Source organism: Schistocerca gregaria, chromosome X, assembly GCF_023897955.1.
Source record: "Schistocerca gregaria isolate iqSchGreg1 chromosome X, iqSchGreg1.2, whole genome shotgun sequence".
Lineage (NCBI taxonomy): Eukaryota > Metazoa > Arthropoda > Insecta > Orthoptera > Acrididae > Schistocerca > Schistocerca gregaria.
The window spans coordinates 74969534-74986277 of NC_064931.1; the positions used below are offsets into that span (position 1 = coordinate 74969534).

The 16744-nt window shown below is 43.9% G+C and overlaps 1 protein-coding gene across 3 annotated transcripts in view; it reads right to left on the minus strand.

Annotated features, from left to right (window-relative positions):
* The window catches only part of LOC126299587 (ras GTPase-activating protein raskol-like), a 703968-nt gene extending 688409 nt beyond the window's left edge, over window positions 1-15559 (minus strand). For 2 of the 3 annotated variants that reach the window (XM_049991602.1, XM_049991601.1), the window contains exon 1: window positions 15512-15559. The gene's annotated coding sequence lies outside the window, so the exon portion shown is untranslated. The remainder of the gene's footprint in view (window positions 1-15511) is intronic. The other variant, XM_049991599.1, reaches the window with a different exon arrangement.
* Window positions 15560-16744: the final 1185 nt, after the last annotated feature.

Below are 16744 nucleotides of genomic sequence, written 5' to 3' on the forward strand. Positions count from 1 at the left end.
CGACAGAAGAGGCTGACGAAGCCAGTCTGGAGCTGTGTGCATAGAAGCCAGTCTGGAGCTGTGTGCATAGAGTACCGTGATAGCAGATAAGCTCCCTATGCCAAGCGAACATAAATGAAAGCTGCTAATGGAGAGATACCACGCGATGAAGAAAGGGACAACAAAAATATGTCGACGACTAAAACAACCACTTAAGGAATTTCATTCCGTCGCTATAGGGCGGAGCCTGCGTGTTTGATGAATTAACACTGCAAATGCCAGCAGTGTAGAATGCTCATTCAATATCACGGTATTACAATCCTGCAACAGAACGAGGGTTAGCTGTCCCTTTACCGGTCTGGCATCCCTGCACCCGGAAAAACCCTAAACAATTTTCGAATCTCACGCATAATGGTTTTAGACACAGTCCTGTAATTTAATTTGTTACATAGTGTTAACCAGTGTATAAAGGGAACACAGAGGACACTTTGAAGTATGTGAGGCTCAAAGTGGAAAAGTCATATGCTACCTATGTACTTTTAGATTTGCCTATGTAGCCTATGTGCTGGGATTTAATTTCTAGATTTATTCCCATCGGTTATCCCGGACTTGTTGATTAGATGCAATCGAGAGAGAATCACAGTGAAAAAATTAAATCCGGCGATCAGTTTTATGCTCCTATTTCTCGAAGACTAATGGTGGGGCAGTGGTTCGAAAAAAGAGAAGACTGTCGGCGTGGATCTACCATTTTCTGATGATTCAGCGAGTTCCCTGCAGACAATCTCTACACAGAACTTGACTGGCCGCCGCAGCGCGAGAACTAATGGCGCAAGACTTGCACTTGTGTGAGACCAGACACATGAATATTAGAATCAGCTCACGACTCCAACTCACGCCGTTCTGGCTTATTACAAGAAAATATCAAAATGTTGTTCCTTATCGGCACATCTTCACGCGCAGTGCAAAGTGATGCTAAATATACGGAGTGGCAAATGTCTCTATGTGCATAGCACTGTTACTAACGAAGTAACCTAGTTTCATTACTGCGTGGTTTCAAGTCGAAAAACAAATATCAAGAATTTGAAGATGAGGGTACACCAACAGCAATAAGAAAATCCTTTTCTATTGAGAAGGGAATGACGGTTGTACTCTAAACTGTCAAAAGAGTATAGAAACATTTAATCCTCTCTCTCTGTCTCAAATAATAATTAAAAGAAATCACTGCAAATGGTACATAGAGTAATTGCCTCCAGTGGCAGAGGTACTTAAGACCAACATTGAGATCGAGCATTTGGATCTTTCATTACGACAAAGTTTCATGAATGGTTAAAAATCTACACAATTCAGCTGCAATAACTTTTCTAAGTTCTTGGAGACCCTTTCTAAGGTCATCTTATTGCTTTTGAGACTTCGTCTTTCTTTTGTCAAGTTTGGACTCCGCAGGAAAAATAAGCCTTTTTCTAAGCATGGTAATCTCCTGTCAGCATTGAAGTCACCTGATAAAACTGTGATTTAGTGAACTTCTTGAAGGAAGAGTAGATGGCTAGAATTTATTACAAGCTATTTTCGTAAAGTGAAATACACTGTCGTCAAATGTTACATCACGAACACCTTGACCGAATGCTGCCAATCAGATACTCCAGTATTTCCATACCTGCGGGATATGTTGATTAAAGTTTCATTCGTTCATTACAGAAGATATCTATTGATACAGATGACGAACTGTGCGAGTATGAGATGTGTTCCTTACTGGATCTTTTCAAGTGGAGATCGCAAAAAAAGCATGTCGAGGGGAAGTTCACGTGCAGCTTATCGCCATCTCTCGGACTTTGGAAAGGTGGATTATTGGCGTGAGGATGGTGGGAGTACTGCACACACAGCTGGCTGCAGAACGGGTGCTGACTCAGGACAATAGTGGGGCAACTAGAGTAGGAACCGATTCGGTTCTGCCATAGGAATTACGCCACGAGAAGTTCGTAGGAATGTTTGACTGGCTATGGCAACAGATGAAATCTGGGCACAGATTATAGCCAGTGTCATCTTGAATCGTAGGTAACAGATTATTGGAAGCTGAATTGAGCTTTCCAGGGGCCATGCTTCGCTTAACGTCGATACAGTACCACAGAAAACAAAGACTTAGCGTAGAGTCAGACACTGAGTGGTATTCTGTGCTGTTAGGCGTAGAGTCTCGCTTGTTTTTTTGGCGGGTAGATCGACGCCATCGTGTCCGTAAACGATCTGGTAAAAAGGTGACAGGAAGCAACGATTTTTGAGACCGATACCTGACAAACTCCTGGAATCGTGGATATGAAGCAATTAGGTAAGTCCACAGGAATCGTTTGGCAATTGTTGAATGGAGCTACATGGTAGGCAGTATGTGGCAAGAATAGAAAACCCTGTTGTCATCCCAATCGTGACCAGGGTACAAAAGCGCATTTTCGAATAAAATAATGCAAGATCCCACACTGCTGTTCATGTCACAAACGCCTTGAGGAATGAACAGATACTTGACAAGCTTGCCCTCTGCCCTAATTTGTCACCCATAGAGCACGGCTGTGACGTGATGGAAAGACGTATACATTCATACCATCTCCATCCACCAGCCAGCAATAACCATGTACTGCAACAGTATGTGTTTTACCCAAAGCGGTAAATTCCTCACGTTGGCATTCGGAAGTTGTTTGCTTCCTTGGTGGAACACATACAGGACTATATTTGTGACTGTGGAGATCACACCAGGTGCTGTTCCGTGGTGTGATACTTTCCATTTCCATCAGTGTAAATAACTTGGTCTCGCAATTTCATAGTTTTGCGATTCTACTCGATGTTGGCGGTGCGTTAGAGGTGGGTCGCAAAGTACAAAAGGACTCAGAACAAAGCCCACGGAAGGGTTTTCTCAGCACAGTTGCTTTGTTGGAGAAACCTGTTTTTATACAATGCAGCACAGTCATCTTAAGAGACAAGGGGAGAAGTGGAGACTTGAAGCAAACGTGTGGAACATACATGACTCAGGACCTAGGCCTAAGTTACCGATAGCGGGTTGGAAAAAACTCAGAAACCGATTAGCTGGCCGTGATTTACTCGGACTACTTTTCCAAGTTCGCGTATGCAAAAAGCTGAGAAATTCAAAAGACTTGGACATCGCGGTAATGAATGTGTAGCTCATCAGTGAGTTTACTCTTTATTTCCAGTTACAGGATTTTATAAAACATCGAAAGCTACAACAGATCAGCTCTAGTCGCGCGACTGCTACGGTCGCAGGTTCGAATCCTGCCTCGGGCATGGGTGTGTGTGATGTCCTTAAGTTAGTTAGGTTTAACTAGTTCTAAGTTCTAGGGGACTGATGACCATAGATGTGAAGTCCCATAGTGCTCAGAGCCATTTGATCAGCTCTAGTCTCACTTATTTCAAAGCCGTTGTGAAGACAATAGTATTGAAAATGAGAGGTGAAGCCCAAAGTTGTGCTTGTTATAGAAAACTCGTAGCTTTGATGATCTTACTCAGGGTTCTGCAAGGAATCGTGAATGGATAACGAACTTTTTACGTTCTCGCTTCAATAAGGGCTTGCGTCTTATTTACTGACCATTACCTTGACATGAAGTAAAGCGTTAATACACACGACGTTAACAGTTTCTATTTGTAAAGCTGTGTTTCTGAATGTAAAGGCATTTCACGAGCCTTCATTATGACTTTCAGGATTGCACTGTCGCTGTTTTCTATCAGCCAAGCTTCCATGTCATTAATGAGTCGTCACGACGACAATTTGCCCAAAAAGGAAAAAGTGGACTATATTAAGAGCCCGCATTTTCTTTCCCTGCTAATTTAATTTATCCTGCATTCGAATAAGCCAGGAGTTCAGAATGCGGCCTGGGATGTGGTGTAGGTAGCCACGCAACCAGAGTAGGCGCAGTTGACGTGCTGCAACGTCAAACGGTCGACTCAGGGTGAGCACAACGTTTGAAAGGATACGTGGTGCAGTCGCAGTAGGCGCTAAATTACAAGTTTTGTAATCTATGTTAAGGTCGATGCAGTTTAGAGGAGTCAACGAATATCGCAGAGAAAGGATTTAGTAATATCAAAATATTTGAATTAATGTACTGTCAACCGATCACTTACGAACGCTGTATAGGCTGTACGAACATCAAACATCAATTTGTAGTCGTAACGACTGCACTGATTTTGAAGACGAATAGCGTCTCGTACACGATTCCGTGTCGGTCGAGCCTAATAGTTAGAATGAACAGTGCAAAGTCGTTAACGCATGTAACTTCATCATGGTCTGCGTCGAGTCTCCAACTACTGAAAATGGTATGGGAATTTACCTTATTTTGTGGAGTACACTATTGAGCCAAAACATTATGACCACCTATCTAATAGTTCTCTGTCCCTCTTTGGAACGAAATACATCAATTATTCTGCGTATCAGGGATGAGAAAGTTTGTTGGTAGGTTTGTGGAAGTATGTCGCATTTGATGTCTACGCACAGGTCGTGTAATTCGCGTAAATAAAGGGCCGTTGATTTGCGTACGTGGAGATGGCGCCCGATAGCGACACAGATGGGTTCAATAGGATTTACATCAAGCGAATCTGGTCGCCGAGACATCAATTTGAGTTCACGATAATGCTTTGTAAGCCACTGTAGCACTGTTCCGGCTCCCAGACAGGGACAGTTATACTGCTGAAAGATGACATCGCCGTCGGGGAAGCCCCATCAAGCACAAAGGGATGCAGGTGGTTCGCAGCTGTCAACTTGTCTTCGCTTAGTACCACAGGTCCCATGCAAGCGCAGGAGAATGACTCTCACAGCATAATACTGCTGCCACCGGCCTGCGTCCTTGGCGCGCTGCACGTTTCGAGCCGCCGTTCACCTCGATTCATGGAGACGATCATCGACATGGACCGGAGGTCGAATCCCCATGGTCCTGAGCCCACTGAAATCGTAATTAATGATGTCGTTGCATCAACATGTGAACACGTAGGGGTGGTCTGCTGCAGAGCTCAATGTTCAACAATGTACGACGAACAGTGTGCTCCGAAAAACTTGTGCGTGTACCAACCTTATGCTCTTTCGGCATAGATGCCACATATCTCCAGCTATCCTACTTTACAGAGCATGCAAGCCTCCGACCCCCACATTCTGTGAAGAGTCGTGGACATCCAACCATTTAGCGCATAGTGGCAGTTTCACTGTCCTCCTCCATCTTTCCGCAGATGCTCACGACAGTAGCACGTGAACATTCGACCAGTTTTGCCGTTTTCAAGATACACGTTCACAGCCTCTGTGTAATAGTAATCTGCTCTTTGTCAAAGTCGCTTATCTCAATAGATTTCCCCATTTGCAACCCGTACCTTCGATAGGGTGATGGCCGCCCGTGTCCGCTCCGCTTGCATACTTTTGCTACCGCGTCACGTGCCCACATCGCCACCAACGTGGCGGTGGGCAGTGGTCATAATGTTTTGACTTATCAGTGTACTTTGCATGTTGCACGGAAATACACATAGGATGCGGTGCAAAATAAATACGGTGGTTCAAATACTGAGTACAACACTTGGGTGGTAGTCTACCAATACTCAGTGAAAGCTATCCTTTATTGTATTTGGTTAGATAGCCATGTTGACGAGCCATGGAGAAAGCGCCGAGAGGCAAAAAGAAAGAGACTGTTCGGTGTAGTGATTTCATAAGGGTACACGTCAAGTTTCTTTCTTAACATCAAGTTACTACTGCGCTGGTAGGTTGCCAAATGTGGTAGTGGATACCTTAAACCAGCTTTAAAAAGACACACGAAGTCTATCAGAACAAGGTTATGTCATTACAATTGTTTGCGTAGATGGTAAGCATATTAACAAATATTGTAATTTCCATTACCGTTCCTACGGAACGTTATTATAACACTAACGTTGTAAAAGGACGAGACCGTTCTAATCACATTGAAACACGTCTTACTTCAGTATCTTTTCAACATAATTGGCGTTTCACTCTTACGTTTTCTGTCGCGTGATAATAAACAATATACTGCGCTTATTTAGTAATATAATTTTCCTGGATACATGAGAAGAATGTAAACAGGTCCTGACAGATAATTATTTAAGGATTTGATGTCACAATGAGAGCTATACCTTCTATACTCACGTCTTACAAAGTAAGAGCAATAGATAGTACAACAAATCCAACTTTCAGTTGAGATGATGTCACGAGATCGCAGAATTTGAATAAGGATGATGCGAACTGTAGCCTAGATAATTTAAAGGGTTTTACTTCCACTGGTAATATACGGCAAACGAAGATGAAACACAGTAAGCTATCTTAGGATAGAATGCGTCGCTACTGTGCGTACAGATCCCTGCCAGTATCACACTTTGTACATTACTAAGAAACGTAACTGGAAGGACATTTGTATGTATTACAGATGGTTGACTGCCTTCACTGTAGCGTATTAGACTTTCTGACTGTAATCCAAAATAGAACAATGACTTCTATGAAGCCTACGGCAAGAATCTTGACTGAAATTTGAGCTGTCTAGATGAATGCACGCTGACTCTACATAGCATGATGATAAGATGTTGGAGCTCGGATCTGCTCACTTAGAGGTAAACCTTTAGCGTATGTCTCACGCCTCGCCTCACAGCTTTAACCTACAGTTTTTAACTTCATCACGATTCTCTGTTACTAGCAGAACAAATCGCTGGCAGTTTGAATCTGTAAGTTAAAAAAAAAACATAGTGTCTTGGAGGTAACACGATTCATTTTTCCCCCGGCACGACTATATGCCAGGCCAGTGTTCATGTTCAAATTAAAAATATTTTTAATCTGAAGATGAGCACTGTCTGGTCGAAATGCTTTTGTGATTGTCTCGGGAAAAAATGGAAAGCACTTTTACGTCGCAGTCCAACGCTGCCCCACGGTTCAACTGCTAGAACTAGATCTGTGGAAAATAAAGACTGCGAGTCGAGTCACAGTCTGACCCGGAATATGGATCTGCTATATGAGCCAACGTTTCAGAACTAGCGGTCGAACCAATTCCGAAGTATCCCTGCGATCACGACAAGCTCCCTAGTCAAGCCCTCTCGATCCTGTTAGCCACAAGAGTTACCTTTTGTGGCGTTAAAGATAAGTTCTCCGTTGGACACAGTCGGATGAACAGGCAACAGTTACACTTTATTAATTACACTTTAGAGTCATATAAACAATATTTCACTTTGATGAGACACGTTGTGTCATTTACATTCACTTGGCGATTTACACTATCTCACCAAAACTGTTCGGACACATATTAGTGGACATGAATACGGGTTATGTCCACCCTTCCCCTTCATGGCGACCTGAACTCAGGTGGGGACACTTTCAATCAGGTGTCTCAATGTTTGTGGCTGCACATTCTTCCTCAAGAGCCGAAACCATAAACAGTAGTGATGTTGGACACAGTCGTCGACATCTTATCACAAAAATGTTCAATTGGGTTCATGTCAGAACTTTTGGCAAGCCAGTCCATTGCAAGAATGGTATTGCCCACAAACCTGCTTTATGGCAGACTGCATTGTCATGTTTATATAAACAACCATCGTCTCCGAACTGTTCCTCCACTGTACCAGTGCATAGTGCTGTACAATGTGTTCGTATCATACAGCATTTTAAACGCAATAAGGGGAGCACACCCTAACCACGAAAATCACTCCCACACCGGAAAACCACCTCCTCCGTACTAGACTGTTGGCACTGCACGTTCTCGATGCATTCTCCAAACCCAGTCCCTCCATTTCATAGTCACATCACCAGCAACCGACATGGGCAACTTTAGATGAGTTGAAATGTCCCTGGCTTAGGTGACATCCAATGACTACTCCATGTTCAAGTTCACTGAGCTCTTCTGACCGACCCATTCTGCTGTTACTGTTCCTACACTGACAATAGTGTACTCCCCGCCTCTTTTTACAATGGCGGGTGCGTCTCTCGGAACATATAGTGGTCAATTCCGCATTACATGAGGGTGACTGGATACCTTCGATTAGATAGTGTATGTTCGTGATGGACTGCATTCAATTCGCATCACTGTTAGGCGACGACTGCAACATGAGGCGGGGTTTAGCGGTGTGTTGTCTCACGTGTGGTCTGAAGTCATCCTGGGGCATCGTAAACAATTATTAATGGAAATTCACCTTTAGGAAACCAGCCTGCAAATAAAGTTCAAAGGACGAAATTAAAGCTGTTCTGTGGGTGTTATTCATCTACCCTACAAAACGGATAATTTAGATCGATGGCTCTTAAAAAGCAAGTTGTTGTGATCCAGTTCACGTACATTTCGTTTTTCTCTGTATTTCTTCTCAATTCATTTTTAAATGTTAGCGTTTATCGTGTCATCCTTCAACTGACATAATACAGTACCTATTAAGTGCCAAAGAATACTTTATTCCAGTGTATTCAGCGTCTTCATTTTATCTTGGTGTAATGGTTATATTGGTAAGTGCAGATATTTTGATATGTGGTATGTTACAAAAGTGAATCGGATGTTTTTTCACTGCGTCGAACAGCCTTTCCACAACGTCACGAACTTCATAAGCTGATATTTTCTGTTCGGTCGCCAAGATGACTACGCCTTTCACTATAGACTAAATGTCTCGCAGCCACGTGTTCACGCTTTAACAAGTGATCTAATGCCCAGTGGAAAATACCCTGAGGCGACAAAAGTCGTGGGACACCTCCTAATGTCGGTGTCGGACCTCCTTTAGCCCGACGTAGTGCAGTGACCCGACCTGACATGGAGTCAAAAAATGGTTAAAATGGCTCTGAGCATTATGGGACATAACATCTATGGTCATCCGTCCCCTAGATCTTAGAACTACTTAAACCTAACTAACCTAAGGACAGCACACAACACCCAGTCATCACGGGGCAGAGAAAACCCCTGACCCCGACGGGAATCGAACCCGGGAACCCGTGCGTGGGAATCGAGAACGCTACAGCACGACCACGACCACGTGACATGGACTCAACAAGTCGTTCGAAGGCCTCTGCAGAAATACAGAGGCGTCCATAATTTCGAAAGTGTCTGGTGCAGGATTTTGTACACGAACTGACCTCTCGGTTATGCTCCATAAATGTGCGATGGGATTCATGTCGGACGATCTGGAAGGCCAAATTATTTGCTCGAACTGTCCAGAATGTTCTTCAAACCAATTGCGAACAATTTTAGCCTGGTGAGATGGCGCATTTTCATTCATAAAAATTCCATCACTGTCTGGGAATATGAAGTCCACGAATGGCCGCAAATGGTCTCCAAGTAACTGGCTCAGTTTGAAAACATTATGGAGCCACCACCAGCTTCATAGTGTCTCGTTGATAACTTGGGTCCACGGTTTCGTGGGGAGTGCGCCACATTTGAAGCATGCCATCAGCTCTTACCAACTGAAATCAGGACGCGTCTGACCGGGCAACCGTTTCCATCGTCTAGGGTTCAACTGATACGGTCATGAGCCCAAGAAAGGCGTTGCAGGCGATGTCGACGTGCCGTTAGCTAACGCACAAGCGTCGATCATCTGCTCTCATAGCCGATCAACGCAAAATTTCGCCGCTCTGTCTTAACGGATACGTTCATCGTACGTCCCACATTGATTTCTGCGTTTATTTCACGCTGTGATTCTTGTCTGTTAGCACTAACAACGCTATGCAAACTCCGCTGCTCTCGATAGTTAAGCGAAGGCAGTCGGCCACTGCGTTGTCTGTGGTGAGAGATAATGCCCGAAATTTGGTATTCTCAGCACGCTCTTGACACTGATTGTAGATGTCGGAACACTGCATTTAGAAAATCGTTAAGGAATTCAGTGTCCCATTCGTTTAGCTCCAACTACCATTCCGCGTTCAGAATCTGTTAATTCCCGTCGTGCGACCATAATGACGTCGGAAACCTTTTCTCATGAGTACAAATGACAGCTCCGGAACTGCACTTCCCTTTTATACCTTGTGTACGGGATACTACCACCATCTCTATACGGTCATCAGTCCCCTAGAACTTAGAACTACTTAAACCTAACTAACCTAAGGACATCACACACATCCCTGCCCGAGTCAGGATTCGAACCTGCGACCGTAGCGGTCGCGCTGTTCCAGATTGTAACGCCTGGAACCGCTTGGCCACTCCGGCCGGCCACTTACGCAGAAACCCAATACTTTTTTAACAGCATTCGAAAGCTCTTGTACAGCCGAGTACATTGATATAACATTAGTTGATATTGGCATTGAAACTTTTCTGAATATCCTGAAAATGCGCTAAAGCTGAAAGGTAAGGAAGTCGGAATCGTGGTTCCGGTCTGCAGCGCCTAGAACCGCACGGCCACCAAGGCCGGCGAATGGCTTGCTCTTGCCACCTTTACTTGGACGTACTAAACATAAATGCGTATGACTTGTAACAGTTTCAATTATTAGTCAGTAAATGACGTAAATATTCATGAAATGTTGTTCAGTACACTGTTCTCAGTCTCCAAGAGAAATAACTGCACTTATACCTGTTACGCCGTGTATATATAAAGATTTATTTTTATTTGAATATTTATTTACTGCTAGTTACGAAGAAAATGTGAAAAATTGTCGTCTGGTAGTGAACTGTACTGGCATTTTACAAGGTAGTCTGATAGTAGATCAGTGCACTTTGTCCAAAAATTTTTCAGTGGGTATATTCCATCCCTGTAGATGCTGAAAATTGTGTAAAATAAATAAGTACGATTGTCAAGACTTTTTCACTGGACGTTTCGAAACGATATTTCATTTTAGATGTGGGAATAGGTGAAAGTGAGTGGGCGCCGATCCCGGTGAACTGAAGGGATGCTGCAACAATTCGTAGTTAAAACTCCGTCCATTGCGAGGCGCCGTGACAGCAGCGGCGTCCGCGCGGGAGGAGAGCGCGCAACAGCAACAGGTACCGGGCAGCCGCGTTGCCTCAGCCCGGCGAGGTACGCCTCTTGCGTGATATTCGAGCTCCAGTGCGTGGAATACGCAATCCAAAGAAGCTGCACAACAGCAGGCGCGCATACTGAGGCGCTGTCCGACTTACAGTAGAGCTCGTGTCGCACTAGTCTTTACCAGGAATATCCACATCGATGTGCTCAACTATCGACCAGTCTGTCGCAGGTCGGTTTGCTGTACAATAATATGACGTATTTTACCGTGAATATCGTGAACTGAGTAGTGTGATGCAGTATGTACTCATCTAACTTACGGTCTCTCAACGTAATTTTCACCATTCTTGTCCATTTGAATTAGAGCTCCTGTAATGACATGAGATACCGTACAGCCAGCATCACTGAACCTCAGCTGACGGATGATTCCCACTGAGTCAACAAGAAAGTAAAACTATCATCAACGAGAATTTTGGTTTGAACACCGCTGTGTTTTAGTAGGCATGGTCCTACAACGTATGGCATTGTCCATCTTCTACATTTGAACCAATGTTACCTGCAGTTTTAACGTGGATTTGGAACCACTGTGCATCTGGGATTTTTGCACACTGACAAACAATGCCAGAGGTGATGGAAGTAAAACGTAACAGACAAAAATCCTTGGATTGAGCGGAGATGGAATTACAAACTTATGGATATGTTGTGTGACACCCAGCAACACCACTGGACTTTTAGTCGACAGGAGAGGGGTTCAAATGTCCCAAAGTCTCATTATCATTTCGCTTTTCTGTTCTGTCCCTAAAATACTTCAACCAAAGAGGAGGAACGAGAAATCTAGAAGACCATGATCACAAACCAGGCACAGTAAAGCAGTCTTTTGTCTTCGAAGAAGGAAGGAAGGCAAGAAATTAGGATTTAACGTCCCGTCAACGACGAAGTCATTAGAGGCGCAGTACAAGTTCAGACTGAGGGAGGGTTTTGGCCGTGTCCCATCTCTTGGCTTAAGAGATTGAAAACAAACATGGATGACGATTTTCACTAATTTCTCCTCAGAGTCTTCGACTGGAAATAATTCGTGACGCACGTTACTGTCTCGAGGATTCGTCCGCTTAAGACGCAAACGTCCATTGACGGTCCAGACGAAGGAAACTCTCACTGTCGCTGTCTGGGAACCAACAAAAGTAGCGGTAATACCCCTAATCACTTCAAGCAGTCCTTCGTGATTACATGAGTTATAGTTTTAAACATTTTATACGTAACTAGTGTCCCTAAGAAGTGCTCCAGTCTCTGAAATCACATGGGCTCGGAGGGAAGTGAAGTAACGACAGAAAATGCAGCTCTCTCTCTCTCTCTCTCTCTCTCTCTCTCTCTCTCTCTCCCTTCCCTTCCCCCCTCCCACCCACTCAGTTGTCGTAACCATCTCCATTACTATAGATTCCCGCAATTCTTCACGTGAAAATAAACGTTTCGCATATTGATTTCATATGGAGATCGTAACTGGCTCTCGAAAGAAGCCGGCAGGAAGATGCTAATCTCCAGAAGGAATGAATGAATGCCATTTTGATGAGAACGTTTGCCGCCCGAAAGCCGCCAGACTGAAATGTTTCATGTGTTCTTCACTTGTCAACTTCGCGAAGCCCAGTTTACTCCCTGGGCTGGGGACGGGGAGTAACGCCTTTTCCTGGACACGATCCTCTTACGCCGACTAATCTGACGTCAAAGCAGGGCGACAGACGAGCAAAGCGGTGACAACGGTGGGAAAATTGTACTCGCTATCGTAGAGTGCGGTAAATAACAGAGGACGAACTCGAGCCGAGTCACTGCACCTTCGACAACCAAAAAAAGCTGCCTGACGTGAGCTACAGATAGCAGGCCTGTAGAGATTAGCCAGCGGAAGTGCTTTCCGAAACCGTGGCCGCGTGCTGTGTAAATTGTGGGTACCGTAAGCGTAAGGAATGCCGCCGCTGCTTCAGCCGACACCGCGCCACAAGCAACTTCCTTACATGTATTCTCCCAGCGACGCCTGTAGGAGTGTATTTTTTTACGACTGCTGCACGCAGATATTAACAGCTCTATCCCTTAATCGGAATAAAATAGAGGGAGTGAAAGTTTATCTACAACTTTTACAGGAACCATACTGCCATACTGCAGTTACAAGAGTCGGATGAGATGAGGAGATAGAGACATTGAGAAGAGAGACAGACTGGGTTGTACCCTATCATCCCTGTCATTTAGTCTGCACAAAGAGCAAGAAATATAGGAAATCTGGGGAAAATTTGGATAAGGAATTGACGTTCAGACAGAAAAAAAATAAATAAAACTTTTAAGTTTGCCGGTGAGACTGTAATTCTGTCAGAGTCGGCGAAGAACTTGGAAAATCAGTTGAGTGGAATAGGTTGGGTGTCGTAAAAGGTAGTAAGATAAAAATCAACGACATTAAGACAAGATTAATGCTGTCTATTCGAGTTAAATTAGTTGACACAGCGAGAATTAGGTCAGGAAATGTGACGGTGAAAACAGCAGATGAATGTTTCTATTTGGAAAGCAAAATAATTGCATTTTATATCCACTTTATTCCGGCAATCGTCAGACTAGAAACAAGAAGAAAAGTTTTCGTGAAAAAAATACGTTAACTTCTGCTATTAATCTGAACGTTAGGGACTGTTTATTGAATGTATTTTGTCTGGAGTGCAGAGGTATATTGAATGGAAATGTGGGCGATAAGCAGTTCAAACTGGAAGAGAACAGGAGTTTTGGAAATGTGAAGAATGGGTACTGTATCGCACCGGGGAGAAAATAAATTCACAACACATTTTGACTGAAGGAAGAAATAGTTGATATGACTGCTAATGGAGGAAAGAGGGAGACGAGAACTTGCCTATAATAAACAGATTTAAAGTCATATATGTCGCAGTAGCAAATTGCATAATATACAGCGGAGGGGAAAGTCGCATCAAATCTTCTTCGGGCTGATGACCACCACAACAAAACCCCTAAATCAGTAATTGCCTAGTTCTGATGATAAAACTGGCAGTGCGTGATCTTTCTTAAGGCAGGCGCCACGTTCGTGTTGCCTATAGTGGGGAAGTACGTTTTTCCTCCTCATCCACCCAACGGACGAAAATTTATTAGTTGCCAGGCATGCTAACAACAAGTAAACCAGCAATTAACTTTACAGGCAACACTGAAACCAAAACGAAACATTGAAAGAAACGAAGATTAAGAGTTTAAAGTCCCGGTGAAGACGAGGTTATTCGACTCGGAGTACAAGCTCGGTTTGGACATGAATGGAACTACACGGAGAGGTTTACAAAGAAGCCGTCCACGGTTTTGCTGCAAGTTATTTAGTAAAATAACGAAAATTAGAAATGTGGATGGCCTAGATGTCACATCAAGTAACAATATTCAGAAATCTTAAATTACGATTGTGGGATATTGGCAGCAACTGCAGTACGCGACAAAATGTGTTTTGTAAACTTCAATAGGCTTCCTTATAATAATAAAAAAACAACTTTTCGCATACTGTAATACGGTAACATTTTGTTGATCAAGCCGTTATACTTAAACAAGATTATATTCCAATGGCACGATTTAATGCTCTGTGTTATTTGGTTGAAAACAACGTTTTATATAGATTTAAACGGCTGCTAAGTATCTGCGTTCTATATAGCCTCAGGCAAAGTGCAACTTGTTTCCTACAAAGAAACAATTTCATTTGTTGCCACATGAGGTAAATGCTGCAATAATTTGCTATGTGACCCTTCAGTGTACAACGGAAGGAACATCTATTTAGCTCAGATATTTTATACGGATGAGTTTCATATTTACGTTGTTTCAGATGTACTGGTCAGTTCGTTGCACGTCAAATTCAAATGGTTCAAATCGCTCCGAGGACCGTACTGAAGCGCCAAGAACCGCTCGGCCACCGTGGCCGGCGCACGTCATATGCCTGACGTATTGTTGAACAGCAACGTAATAAACAGATAATTATTTCTGAGGTATGACAGAGCGCAAGGGAAAATTTTAATCCGGTAGTGTCAAGCTCTGCTTTGTGCCAACATACTCTAATCCTATACGTCAGGCAAGACGATTGTTGCAGTTCTGATAGCTTTAAAGCCTTGCCTGACTGCCGTAAGAATCTGACAGTACGTATCCCTACGTTGTTTTGACGTCCAATTTTTCGGAGGGAACGCTACGAACCGTTTAAGGCCTTTTACCAGCGAAACTATACTCAATGCATTATTGATATATGACTGTCAATACACTCGAAAGATACAGAGAGAAAATTTTCATTTTGACTTTGTAAGTGAAGTGAGAGATTTAAATGGCACTGAAATATTAGTTTCGTCACGATAATTAGTACCGGTATATGGAGCGCGAGGGGTGTGTCCACGTGATATACATCGGAATACATCAACAAACTTAAATCTGCTGGATCCCACAGCTAGTGTAAGAAGTTACTTTTCAGATCTGTATATATCTCCCGACAAGCACTGTGATATTCAGTGTGACGAAAACATCGGTAAGGATTCAGTAAGTTGCAAGTCGTAATGAATTTTGAACTTTTCACCGCGGCTGTTTAAATTGTTACTGTGGTGAGAGTGAGGGCCCCGCAGCTACAACAGAGTGAGTGATGGAGCAGTACCTGTGAGAGGGCCGGCAGGTGCGAGGCGCGCAGCGAGGAGTCGGGCGGCACACTGGCGTTGCGCCGGCGGCGGCTCGGCGCGCTGCACCTGGGCCACGGACGCGCCCGACGCTTCCCGAGCGTCGCCGAGCGCCCGAGTCGCCCACAGCACGTGAAACCTCCTACAACTTCTCCCAGTGCCCTGCCCTCGCACCTTATCGAAATAAGTTCTCTCGGACCGGTCTAGCTTGCCGCCAAAAATTCAAACCCAACTGAACTGTACCAGTGGTTATCCTTGGAATTCCTATCGCCGAGTACTCATCGTTCGGCATTCGGGATGAAGACACCGGCAAGTTGGGGTAGTGAGAATACTCGATCGCTGTGTAGCAATCCCGACGCTACAAAGTTAGAATCATTACTTATCTATTGGGTCTTTTCATTTCTACATCTACATACATACTCCGCAATCCACCGTACGGTGCGTGGCGGAGGGTACCTCGTACTAAAACAAGCATCTTCTCTCCCTGTTGCACTCCCAAACAGAACGAGGGAAAAATGACTGCCTATATGTCTCTGTACGAGCCCTAATCTCTCTTATCTTTGTGGTCTTTCCGGGAAATGTAAGTTGGCGGCACTAAAATTGTACTGCAGTCAGCCTCAAATGCTGGTTCTCTAAATTTCCTCAGTAGCGATTCACGAAAAGAACGCCTCCTTTCCTCCAGAGACTCCCACCCGAGTTCCTGAAGCATTTCCGTAACAGTCGCGTGATGATCAAACCTACCAGTAACAAATCTAGCAGCCTGCCTCTGAATTGCTTCTATGTGCTCCCTCAATCCGACCTGATAGGGATCCCAAACGCTCGAACAGTACTCAAGAATAGGTCGTATTAGTGTTTTATAAGCAGTCTCCTTTACAGATGAACCACATCTTCCCAAAATTCTACCAATGAACCGAAGACGACTATCCGCTTTCCCCGCAACTGCCAATACATGCTTGTCCCACTTCATATCGCTCTGCAATGTTACGCCCAAATATTTAATCGACGTGACTGGGTCGAGCGCTACATTACTAATGGAGTATTCAAACATTACAGGATTCTTTTTCCTATTCATCTGCATTAATTTACATTTATCTATATTTAGAGTTAGCTGCCATTCCTTACACCAATCACAAATCCTGTCCAAGTCATCTTGTATCCTCCTACTGTCACTCAACGACGACACCTTACGGTACACCACAGCAAACAGCCGCACA